This window comes from Saccostrea echinata, unplaced genomic scaffold (assembly GCF_033153115.1).
Source record: "Saccostrea echinata isolate AGI-Se365-2 ecotype Australia unplaced genomic scaffold, CSIRO_AGI_Sech_v1 ptg000025l, whole genome shotgun sequence".
In the NCBI taxonomy this organism is placed as follows: Eukaryota; Metazoa; Mollusca; class Bivalvia; order Ostreida; family Ostreidae; genus Saccostrea; species Saccostrea echinata.
In genome coordinates, this window is record NW_026889774.1 from 26,571,759 (window position 1) to 26,583,649 (window position 11,891).

At 32.0% G+C, this 11,891-nt stretch overlaps 1 long non-coding RNA gene across 1 annotated transcript; it reads right to left on the reverse strand.

Annotated features, from left to right (window-relative positions):
* Positions 1–5,382: 5,382 nt before the first annotated feature.
* Positions 5,383–9,671, reverse strand: LOC133192275 (uncharacterized). The gene is made up of 4 exons (XR_009721797.1): positions 9,497–9,671; positions 8,275–8,355; positions 7,776–7,910; positions 5,383–5,708 (listed from the first exon to the last, which is right to left on the reverse strand). It is a non-coding gene; the product is annotated as an uncharacterized LOC133192275 (long non-coding RNA).
* Positions 9,672–11,891: the final 2,220 nt, after the last annotated feature.

The window sequence follows — 11,891 nt, forward strand, 5'->3', positions numbered from 1 at the left end:
CCCCACACTAACCAAATCAGTCATTATTTGAACAAATTTGAATTTGCAATGCAGATGAATAATTGCATACCAATATTATATTTTGTGGTCTTACTGTTCACGATCAGAAGAGGATTTCCAGGTAAAACTCATTGAAAACATACTTAGTAAATGTGGTTCCGTCCTAACCCTGGGACGATGATTTGAATAAACTTGAATCCAGATATTATTGTGATATTTGTGTATTTAACTGTGATCCTTTTGCACTTGAGAAGCAGACATTTTCCTCTTTTTTGTTGCAGAAACAAAGCTCTTGAGCTTGAATCGTTTGGTCAAATGAGCCAATTACATTTATTTCTACGAAGACTTTTAGAAACAGAGATTTTTTCTTTATCTATGTTCCCATTCCCCAAATTTTCTAATTAGCTCATCGATGACAATGGGAGCTTTAATTTCTGATCAAAGTATGTATGCCTTTGTGTTTGTACGTCAAGCTGCCGCTGTGAACTTTTTGCATTTACTACCACCGGATCAGTTCCAAGTAAACTAGGCACAAAACATATTCTTCGGGATGGGGATATAAACTTGTTTAAAGGAACGGCCACGCCCCTTTTCAAGCGGAGATAATTAAGAATAACTGAAATAATGTGAAAACATTTCAATGAGGGGGAGGGGTTGGAATGGTAAAAAATTGCAGGTTAGTGGATTCGTTCATCTTGAAATTATGAAAAAATACACTGACGCTCTGGTGAATGTCTTCAAATCCAGTGAATATGTAGTGTTATGAACCGTTTGCGTTTGTAAAGATTATACATAGGGACTATAAATAGACTAAATAATGAACATGTGTATATATATATATATATATATACGTCAAAATTAGTAAAAATAATCTATTACCAAATCTGAACCTTTTTAATCACCTGAGCCAAAGGTTCAAGTGAACTTTTCTGATCAAAATTTGTCCGTTGTCCGTCACTGTCTTCGTTAGTGTCGTAGTTGTCGAAAAACTTCAGATTTTCATATTCTTCTCGAAAGCAACTGGACAAATTTCAATCAATCTTGGCACAGCATATCTTTGGATAAGATAAATTGAAAATGTCCAAATGAAGGGTTATGGTCCTTTCCGAGAGGATATATTGGAAAAAAGGCACCATCTGCATAGTCATTAAAATCTTCTCAAGAACTACAGGGCCAGAAAAGATGAAAATGCGAACGCTTTTAACATTATGTACATGCAGATTCTTTGTTATTTAGAATCATGGCTTTCGAGTGCAGGGTGAGGCCATAATAGCGGGCCAAAGCTTTAATTTGTAACGTCTGAGAAAAACTTTGAAAAATTCTTTTCAAAAACAACAGGCCGGACACTGATTCTTTATATTTTAAAATAGTCATGCAAGTATCCCTACAAGTACAAATTCAAATTTGTTCAAATCATGGCTCCATTGGGGAAAGATTGATCCACAACAAGGGATCATATGTATCGGAAAAAATCTTTTAAAATCTCTAGAACAGTGAGACGACAATAAGTCATTTCAATATGCAATCATCCTCAGGTAATGTAAATTCTAATTTTGATTTAAGTTTTGTTTGGGGATTTATATAGGGAAAGTCTTTAAAAAATCTTCTTCTGCAGAAGAGAAGGCCATGTTAAGTCGTATCGATTTGCAAGCATCGCCAGGTATGTGTTCGTTATCTTCACCTTCTTCATATAGGGAAATGATTCAATATCATTTCAATAGTAGCAGGGCAACATTTAATACATGATGGAGATTATAAATCCTTAGTTACGTTCATCATGCAGTTTTATCATCACTCTAAGATTCATAACTTACTTAGTACTTTTATATTGGAATTGGAACAGATGGCAATGACTATTCCATTATAAAGGATGGGAATCTTTTTTCTTTTTTTTTTTTTTTTTTTTTTTTTGAGATTTTTTTTTTTTTTTTTTGCTTGCCCAGTTAGATATTGAATCGCTGAGAATGGCATTCGACAGTAAAGCTCTACTATCTCTCTTGGTTTCTCATCTACAAACTCGCAAACGTGTCACATGTCAGACAAAATATGGTCCAACGATAGGTTGTACAACTGAAGCGTGTATGTAACTACAGGAGAAATGTACTTCTCAGCAGATGAAAGTTCTTTTCCCAGGTTTCAGGCTGTTCCATATTGACAAAAATTTCTGATACAAGTTTGCTTTTATAAGTCCTTTTAGTAATACAGTGAGTAATACAGCGCAATATAACGACTGGGATAAGATCCTCATCCTTACACTAGCTCTCTAACGTTTACATAGAACTTCCCACACATTCATCGCATTTAATTTTGTACTGGTAAAAGTCAGTGGACTTTGTATATATATCTTCATTGGTCAACGTTTTTAGAATTCAAAAACTAACAAAAACAAGATCAAGAAGTAACAGAAGATTAAGGTAGAAGCAGCCGAACACTAAACTAGAGTGTTCCAAGTATCGCATGTGTCGCCTGCTTTGTAGCTTCATTAAAGATTTAAATAAATCTAAGAGTGGTCAGCTTTTTATTTACTATAAGCATGATAGTTCATGCATTTGCCTGGAAAGAAAAAATGGCATGCATGGATAGTATAAGACTGCGATAGAATCTGACAATCAAAGAAAATATGGTTCCCTAACCCTCAGATGAATAATTAAATTGAAATTATTAGAATTCAAATAACTATTTATTATTTTATTAATACATGTTTCCAACAATCCTCCAAAAGAGATTTTTAGAAATAACTATTTAGATTTCAGTCTGTCTTTACTGCAATTGTCAGTCTACACGATCCATTGTGGAATACCGATCTCGATGTATTTTCATAGTATTTAAATGTAAGTTTGTGTGGTAACTGAATATCATACAGTTTTCAAAGTACTGTATCATGGGCTCCAACAATCCTCCAAAAGAGATTTCAGTCTGTCAGTCTACACCATCCATTGTGGAATACCGATCCCGAAGTGTTTTCAGAGTTTAATCGACTTGGGTGATTTTTGACGGAATTATGACTCTTTAATTTTTAATGGGAACCAGATTAATTACACTTGTCGGCAAGGGAGGAGTATTGCTTATACAATAGTGCTTGAATTGACTTTTATTTGTACTAAACAGTTTTTTTTTCATATAACTCGAAAGTACTAGTCGATTTATAAAACATATAAGATATGCATATAATATACGTCCTGCTACCCAGTAACAAAATATGAGACATCAAGGCAGGTCTGATATCTGTTATACCTTTTTCTCCCATCATCAACTGTGTTTCATCACTCCCGCGCAGTTTTTTTCCTTTTGCGTGTTCATATCATGTTATGAAACTGTGACGAGTCTGATTGACTGTTTAATATACCTACGACGATTCTTTGATGGCATAAAAATTAAATGCAGGTAAACATCTACGATTAAATTTTTTATTCTTCGAAATTTTCCCGTGTATATTCATCGCGACAGATCATTGAGGTGTATTACCAGGGACGCACATACTAATAGAATGTTTATTTCACCAAAACACATGCACAAGTCCATGTTCTATAATGGGAAAACAGGTCCCACAGCCATTGCTCTTTAGTAATCGGTTTTCTCAAATTCGAGTTCCTTAATTTTTTGAATTTTCAAAAGTCTCGTGAAAATTATAAAAATTAAGGAACTCGAGTTTGGGAAAAAAGGTTACTAATTCGCACTAGTTATGGAACCCATATTTATCACACTTCTAGTTGATAAGCTAGCTGCAGATCTGTAGCTCGCTGGTCTGAAAAAAAATGGGACGGATGACCAGAGAGCTACAGTGAAAAAAGTGTGTATTTATTGCACACAGAAAAGAGCGCTGTTTCTCAATTTATTTCTCATTATATATAAAATTCTTGCTAACCGTGTGTTCCTAACATAGTCTTTTACTACTTCCACAACAAAACTGTATGTACAACTGTATGTACAAGTCATGTACGAAGCGTGTTGGACCGACTTGTCTTGATAACCAAGACGGCAGTATAAATAAGCGAAATTTTCGATGGTCTCAATTTCAATCCCAGGAGGGCTATTTACAACGGTTTTGGGAAATGTTTTATTGTGGAAGTAGTAAAAGAATATGTTAGGAACACACGGCTTATAATATTTTGAGATGGCAGCTTAAATATAAGGAGAAATAAATCGAAAAACAGCGCACTTTTTTTGTGCGCAATAGATATACACTTTTTTCAATGGGTGGCACTGTAGCTCTCTGGTCGTCCGTCCCATTTTTTTTTTCAGACCAGCGAGCTACAGATCTGCAGCTATTGATAAGCTTGAATTTCATCCTCGCACACATCCCTGTTTGTGAGAAAAAAAAATTGGGCTGCTTATCTTGACAACTCGTTTAAACTCTGGCAACAAATACATGAACCTCTTACAATTCTTTTATAACTCCGTTGGAGTAAAAACATTTTTAAAACGTTTTTGCCTGTAGGCGGAGGAGTAAAAAGACATTCTTGCTACAAATAGTGAGTCTACTCCTGTGAACATTTATCCTTGCGATCTGAAATCACATAATTATCGTGGCCAACTACATGTACTGTGGAATCATTTCAATTCTTAGGGATCAATGTTCGTGGACAAGCAAAAGAGCTAGGTTCACTTTATGCATAAAATGGTCCTGTCCTCAGATCAATTAATTGACTGTCACCCTCTGTCCCATTTCATATATCAAAATAAATTAGTTCTTAGTGCTCTCTTTTCCTATAACAAAATTTCTTTTTGAGAATCCAGGTATTGGAAAACAGGCTTTGAGAAAATGCAGTGTTCTTGAATTTTGCAGAAAACAGGCGTATTTGGCTACCTTCAGTAAAGAAATAAAATATGAGCACCGCCCTCGATCCAAAAATTAAAACACATTTTATGATCTTCAGAAACAGAGCTTTCATTATGTAATTGCATATTTTGGATCAGAGGTTGTGCTCTATATGAAATTTTGAAAAAATACTTCAATTTTTGGCCATTTTTATGGGAATTTTTAGGATATGGTGAAAATGACGCATTTCATGACGTCATAATACATTGACTAGAAAAAATACTGCATTTTCAACCAAAACTGAGCACTTTCGATTTTTCGGAAATTCACAGGGCCAAAAAAGGCCCTAAGTGGCCTTTGCTCTTTTACTGGTTCATGGGGATGTTATTTAGTGGGTAATTTGAAGATACAGAGAAATCGTTCGCTGGGATTTAAATGGGTATAGGTGACCCACGAAATCCGCTAACTTTGTTCCCCAAAGAACAATAATAATTCGACAGTATACCGTGAAGGCACTAGAACTGAAATTGACAATAATATTATCAGAATGAATTAAATAAACAGTTATATTTTTTAACGCTTTTCATTGAAAGCTATGTAGCAGAAGAATCAACACTGCGTAACATATTAAAGGCTGTGCTTCTATAGAAATTTATGAGATCCTGTCATATTTTTTTCACCTTTTTCGGTGCCTCAAAACTTCTATTCCAACCTATGCTTACATTACGATAATCATTATCGTCCATCGTTATCGACATCATCGTCGTCATCGTCGTCGTCATCGTCATCTCCATCGCAAAGCGAGTATTCTCTACAGGTACAGCACTGAGGTAACTCCAAGGTTTCCAGTTCAAATCGATACTTGTCTACACAATAAACCAAGACTTTATAAATGCGGTGTTGATCTGGTAAACAAGCACTCTTCACACGACCATTTTTCGAGCAACCCCTGTAATTAAGGATTTTGTTGGCTTATTTAGTATACGTTACGTTGAAATATTATGCATTATTAAAGAAAAAAAAACAGGAAACAAGGCCACCACAAAGCGGACCATCCCTCACAAAAGAGCACGTTCCTAAGAGGTACTTTTCGTATAATACACCAGGGATGGGGTCAATTACTTTAAAAAGTAATTAATTAAATTACAATTACTTTGACTTTTTCTTCAATTAAATTACAATTAAATTACAGGCTTTCTAAGACATGTAATTAATTAAATTACAATTACTTTGCAAAAGTAATTAATTAAATTACAAATTACATTTTTAATTTTTGGAAAAATTTTACAATCCCTGTCAATGAATATACAGAACATCATTTATTTGTATATAAGCTCAGCCTCTGCACAAACAGTACAAGAAATAATTTGCTATATTGTGTATGGTTCTGGTTTAATTTATAACATTTATTTACAAAACAATACGAAACTCCTTAAAGAACTATCCGAGATCAGTTTGATGCAGTTTCCACCACACAAAACCTACATGTACACAAATTGCATGGCTTATGATATTTGATTAAAAGTGAGTATTTTAATAGAGTGAAATGAGTCGCAACTGTAACCCCTCAAATTAAATATTTCCTTTGAAGGTAACCTGAACATCCTAAATTGCTATTTATGTTGAACAATTTTACTTCATAAATCTGAATTGTACAGATAAAAAATTCATTCATAAAAATCAGTTTAGATGTTAAAATAATTATCAAATTGAAAGTTTTTTTTTCCTAAAGCTAGCGGAGCATTTTAAATTGAAATAATTATCTTCATTGGCTTTGTCTTCTAAATCATGGAATGAATATCTCTTTAGAGGAGTTGATTTGTTTTGATTGCAATTTAAAGCTGAGATCTGGAGAGCAATTATCTCTTCCCAACAAAAGAGAACTTAATTAATGACACACACAATCTATTTCTTTATTATTGATCAAACAACAAAGATTGAAATATGATAAATGTGTCTTTCATAGCTGAATAGACCTAAGATAGGTGGTTCAAAATTCATATTTATAAACATAGATCCAAAAATTCAAAATTTACATAATGATTAGAAAGAAACTAGTTTATTATTATCAAGCCAATCATTTAATTATTTTTTTGTAAGCATTAACCTAAGATTTTGTATAATTGAAGGATTGAGGATATGTTTAACAATAAAATAAAAACCAGTAAAATGGGGAGGTAGTGGTGACGATATATCATGAATGTGTATTATATAAAGTAATTGAATGTAATTGAAAAAGTAATTGAAATTACATGGTATTTTTTCTGTTTAATTAATTAAATTACAATTACAAGTAATTGAAAAAATGTTCAATTACAAATTACTTCCAATTACTTCAAAAAATGTAATTAATTACAGTCAATTACAATTACTTTTTTCAATTACCCCATCCCTGTAATACACTCACATGAAAACAATAGTAAACGGTTGTTTGTGAAATCAGTACAGTAAAAAGTTATCATTTTTTATGTTCAACTGCCATTGATTCCCGATCATTTTAAACTAAAAGCTGGATCAAGATGATTCTAAGTCAACTTAAGGAACGTTTGGGCGGCCGGACCATGCCGGAATTTAAAATCGAGAAAATTGTCACTTAAACATTTAATAGCAAACATAAAAAATTGTTTCTATATTTCCATAATTTATAGAAATTTCCTTTTTTCCATGCAAATGAAACAATTTCTGATTTCTTCTTCTTCCTTTGTTTTGCACGGTCTTTTACATGGTAGGGCTAAGGTAAATACAAAGCCAAGAACTATTCAAGAATAATAATACGGCCCGATACGATTTACTTTTAAAGAGTGTTCCTAAGGACGGCAAAGCTTTTTAAAAAGCTATGCTTATAGTTTCATTGACTTAAATCAATGAGCTGTTAAGTTGAGGAAAGAATAATTCCTAGCCCAATTACACATAACTCAATGTTCACATTAAAAAGAAGAATAACGCTAAAATACTTAATCCCAAACTTCATTTTGAAGAGACAAAAAAAATGATAAATAACATAGGTTTTACTTACTCTTTCTTTTCACAGTTGGCGTATGTTATACATTGCCTGTGCGGAAATACAACATAGCATGAATTTCTGTATCTCACTATCCTTGTTACATACTGGAATTTGTGCGGACAAACGTTTTTCAGTCCAATATATCTCCTGAAAGATTTTTTTCTGTTGAATTTCAGATAACTTTGTAAAGCAATAACTGTATTATACATAGTCCAAATCCAGTTTGCTAGTCTTAATTTTTTTCACAAACAAAAAGCATTTTTTTAAAGTAATTGAAATAAAAAAAGGAATTTTTTCGCTTTAAAGATCTTGAGTAAAAATTTATATTTCATTTTCCTTGCAAAATATCATTCTAGGGTATTTTAAACATAAAAGTGCATGCCAAGAAACTTTCAGAAAATAGTCTCACATATCAACGATACAAATAGAAAATTCTTTGTCGGCCAAACATAATCAGAATGATCAGTATGGACGATAATCTTCACACATTAACGAGGTGAGTAGCATTTACCTTAGTTTACAATCACGTGACTTTTGCTCAAGAAACTCCCTTATTCCTGGCCTCCGTTTCAGGGCACGAAGAATCTTTCTCCTGAAATGTATTTAATGTTAAATTTAAAAACGGCGTATCATCAATGTTTGTCACTATGTTAATCGAAAAAAAAGTCGTATCAACAAGATGAAACATGTCCTTGGACCTTGACTTAAACGTGTTACAGGTCCCTTTCATGGGATTGAAGGATGACTTTGACTCATTTTTTTAGCCAAATTTAAGTACTTTTCATTCAATTTACAAAAACATGAATAAGTAATATATTTTTTTTATCATGTCACTTATCTGGTATATAAATAGGTAACCATGATTTAAAGTTAAGATGTTTAAATGCCCAAAGAGGTAAATAATAAATAATAACAGAACTATTTCGTAGAAATACATGAAAATCGTACTCACACGTTTTAAAAGAATATCTTTGAAATTGTGTTCTTTATGTTTATGTTTGCATTCATTAAAAACTCAGAAAAAAAATATGAAAGGGTATGCAGCGTTTGGTCACAGACGACCGTGGTAAGCCAGTTGGTATAGTGTCTGCAAGTTCCAGTTCGTTGTTAGATCTGCATGGCTTGTGTGCAACTTAAAACGAAAGCTTTACGGAAGTTAATTTATTTTCTGCGACATGCTATGATTTCGCATGAAATAAGATCTATGAATTTGTTGTGAGAAGAGATTTTCTTCTTTTTATATAAAAAAAACCTTTCCTTTGCAATATTCCATACAATTAATTTCGAATGCTTATATAATTAAAAATTTCTTTTCGAATTTGTAAATGAGTGAAGCAATAGTAAGTTTTGGGTGGAATAATATTGTTCAAATGGCTTTTTGAAGTAACTATTTTTATCATGATACACTCTCCGGAATTGGTCCTTTTATCGTAGAATGCTGTTTAATCCTGTGATAGGGCGAAACATGTACATTCATAAGATTATGAATTTTAAAAATTTGAGCAATTATATTCATTTTTCTATTTCAGCAAAAACGTTATCAAACAAAGAACTTTAATTAGGAACATCTGTATGTGAGATGCTTACATTGGTTTTTTAAAAATAAAAACTCCAGCTATTGGTCATTTATTATTTAATTGCATGGTTGACTTTCCTTTCATAACACACAATGAAATACTGTTCTAGTTATTTTCTAAATGTGATAGATTACTGCAAATGAAGTGAATTCTGACCTGATTGTCAAAGACTGACACTCAGAACGGACCTCCAAGCGGGGCTTTGTAGGTTTTTCCGTCCAGCATTGTTTCTCAATGTCGTATCTCCCTTTACCGAATCTTATTTCATTTTCCTTCTCTCTAGCATCGGTAAGATTGGTACCAAAGAGGAATGGTACAATTAAGAACAAAGCACACTGAAAAAGGTTTGCATGAAACAATGTAATATTAAGATATTAATTAAATAAACTTTGAATAGAAAAAAAGAGACAATGGTTTATTCTCGTAAAAGGTAATAAAGATTCTTATTTCATTGAAAATTTAAAACAAAACTTAAGAAGATAGGATAGGATACTTAAGACAACTATGTTATAAAAATTTGTTACACATTTTGTACAGGCTTTATTACGTCTGAACTGCATACTAGTATTTATCACAAAAACACGTATCAAGCATTTAATATAACAGAAAGAATGAATTTCTGCATAGTCTTTTTCTTATAAATTCTCAAAGAAAAACCCAGGTATCTGTGAAATTGATGTAGTAAAAATACTTCAAACTAATGTTATATTTAGCGAGTATTATATTTGGCGGAAGTTGATATGGCCTCGTTTAGCTCTTTCTGAATGTCCTATATACAGATCTATATATACAAGACATTTAGCCATTAATGGATTTAGCAGCAACTTTTTTCGCGAAAGACACGCAGCTAAATGTAATATCGTCACATTTTCTGTAAAATAGAACAATTAGGTAATGTAATACATGTACGTTTTCAGTAAAATAGTTCACACAAATAAATGTAATATCAATACGTTTACAGTTAAAATAGAACACACAGCTAAATGTTATACTGGTGCTTTTACAGTTAAAATAGACCACACAACTGTAAATATTATACCGGTATGTTAACAGTTAAAATAGACACACAACTGTAAATATTATACCGGTATGTTAACAGTTAAAATAGACCACACAACTGTAAATATTATACCGGTATGTTAACAGTTAAAATAGACCACACAACTATAAATGTTATACCGGTATGTTAACAGTTAAAATAGACCACACAACTGTAAATATTATACCGGTATGTTAACAGTTGAAATAGACACACAACTATGAATGTTATACCGGTATGTTAACAGTTAAAATAGACACACAACTGTAAATATTATACCGGTATGTTAACAGTTAAAATAGACACACAACTATAAATGTTATACCGGTATGTTAACAGTTAAAATAGACCACACAACTAAATGTTATACCGGTATATGTACAGTAAGAAATAGTACACATAGCTAAATGTTATACCGGTATGTTTACAGTAGAAAATAGAACACACAACTAAATGTTATACCGGTGTGTTTACAGTAAAAAGATGAGCAGACAGCTAAATGTAATTCCTTTATGTTTACAGTAAACATCATCAAACTTGTGATCTGTTTTATTTTTTCGGATGGATTTTTTTTTTTTATTTTAAGATCCATTATTTTAGTTATGTAAACTTAGTAACTTTGTACACCATAATTAAATTTTGAAAATTAAGTCCAATGATGAAAGATGTAAACAAACAGGAAAAGGAGAAGAAAAAAAGTTTACCTTCATGATGGCAGAACTTTGAGTTCCTCGGAGGCCAATGAAATTAAACATTGCATATGTACGCTTTATATATATATATCTTTCAGTGATTATACTATAATATTTAAAAATCAAATTTGAAAAACAGTCACGAAACCAATTTTATAATTTTTTTACGGTGAAGCATGTATTTACATAAAATATCTGCTTCATGATGACACATTTCAGATAAAGTATTTTACGACTTTTAGGCACTGATGCACACGTTAATTTTCTTTTCATTTACTGTCTGGAATCCTAAAAACTTAAACGGGCCCGGACACAGATTTGAAGTTAATATTTTCTTCAAAATTTCTGTATGATATCATGACTTAAAATAAATTATTGAAACTACGAATTTCGAGACGCGTTTGATTGACACATTCTTGCGCTTTCACAAGGTAAACTTTATCCTTAGTACTTAACAAAAGTAGAAATTTTGTTGTAACATATATAACATATAAGTCATGATATCATACAGACAATTTGAGAAATTATTGACTTTAAATCTGTGCCCAGGTCCCCTTAATGATTGTTTTATATTATTCCTTTAGTATATCATTCATATTTAAATACGGATTTTTCATCAGATTTATAACCATAATAAAGAGCTTTGTTAAACAGTTATTATTTACTTGAATATAAAAATAAATGAAAATATGGAACAGATATGTCAGACTTCATGGTGTCTTTTATTTCGAGTTCATTGGGATATATCGGGTCGAAATATTACTGGAAAAAAAATGTTAATTGATAATAGTCAGTAACTGTTTTCTTAACTTATACTCAT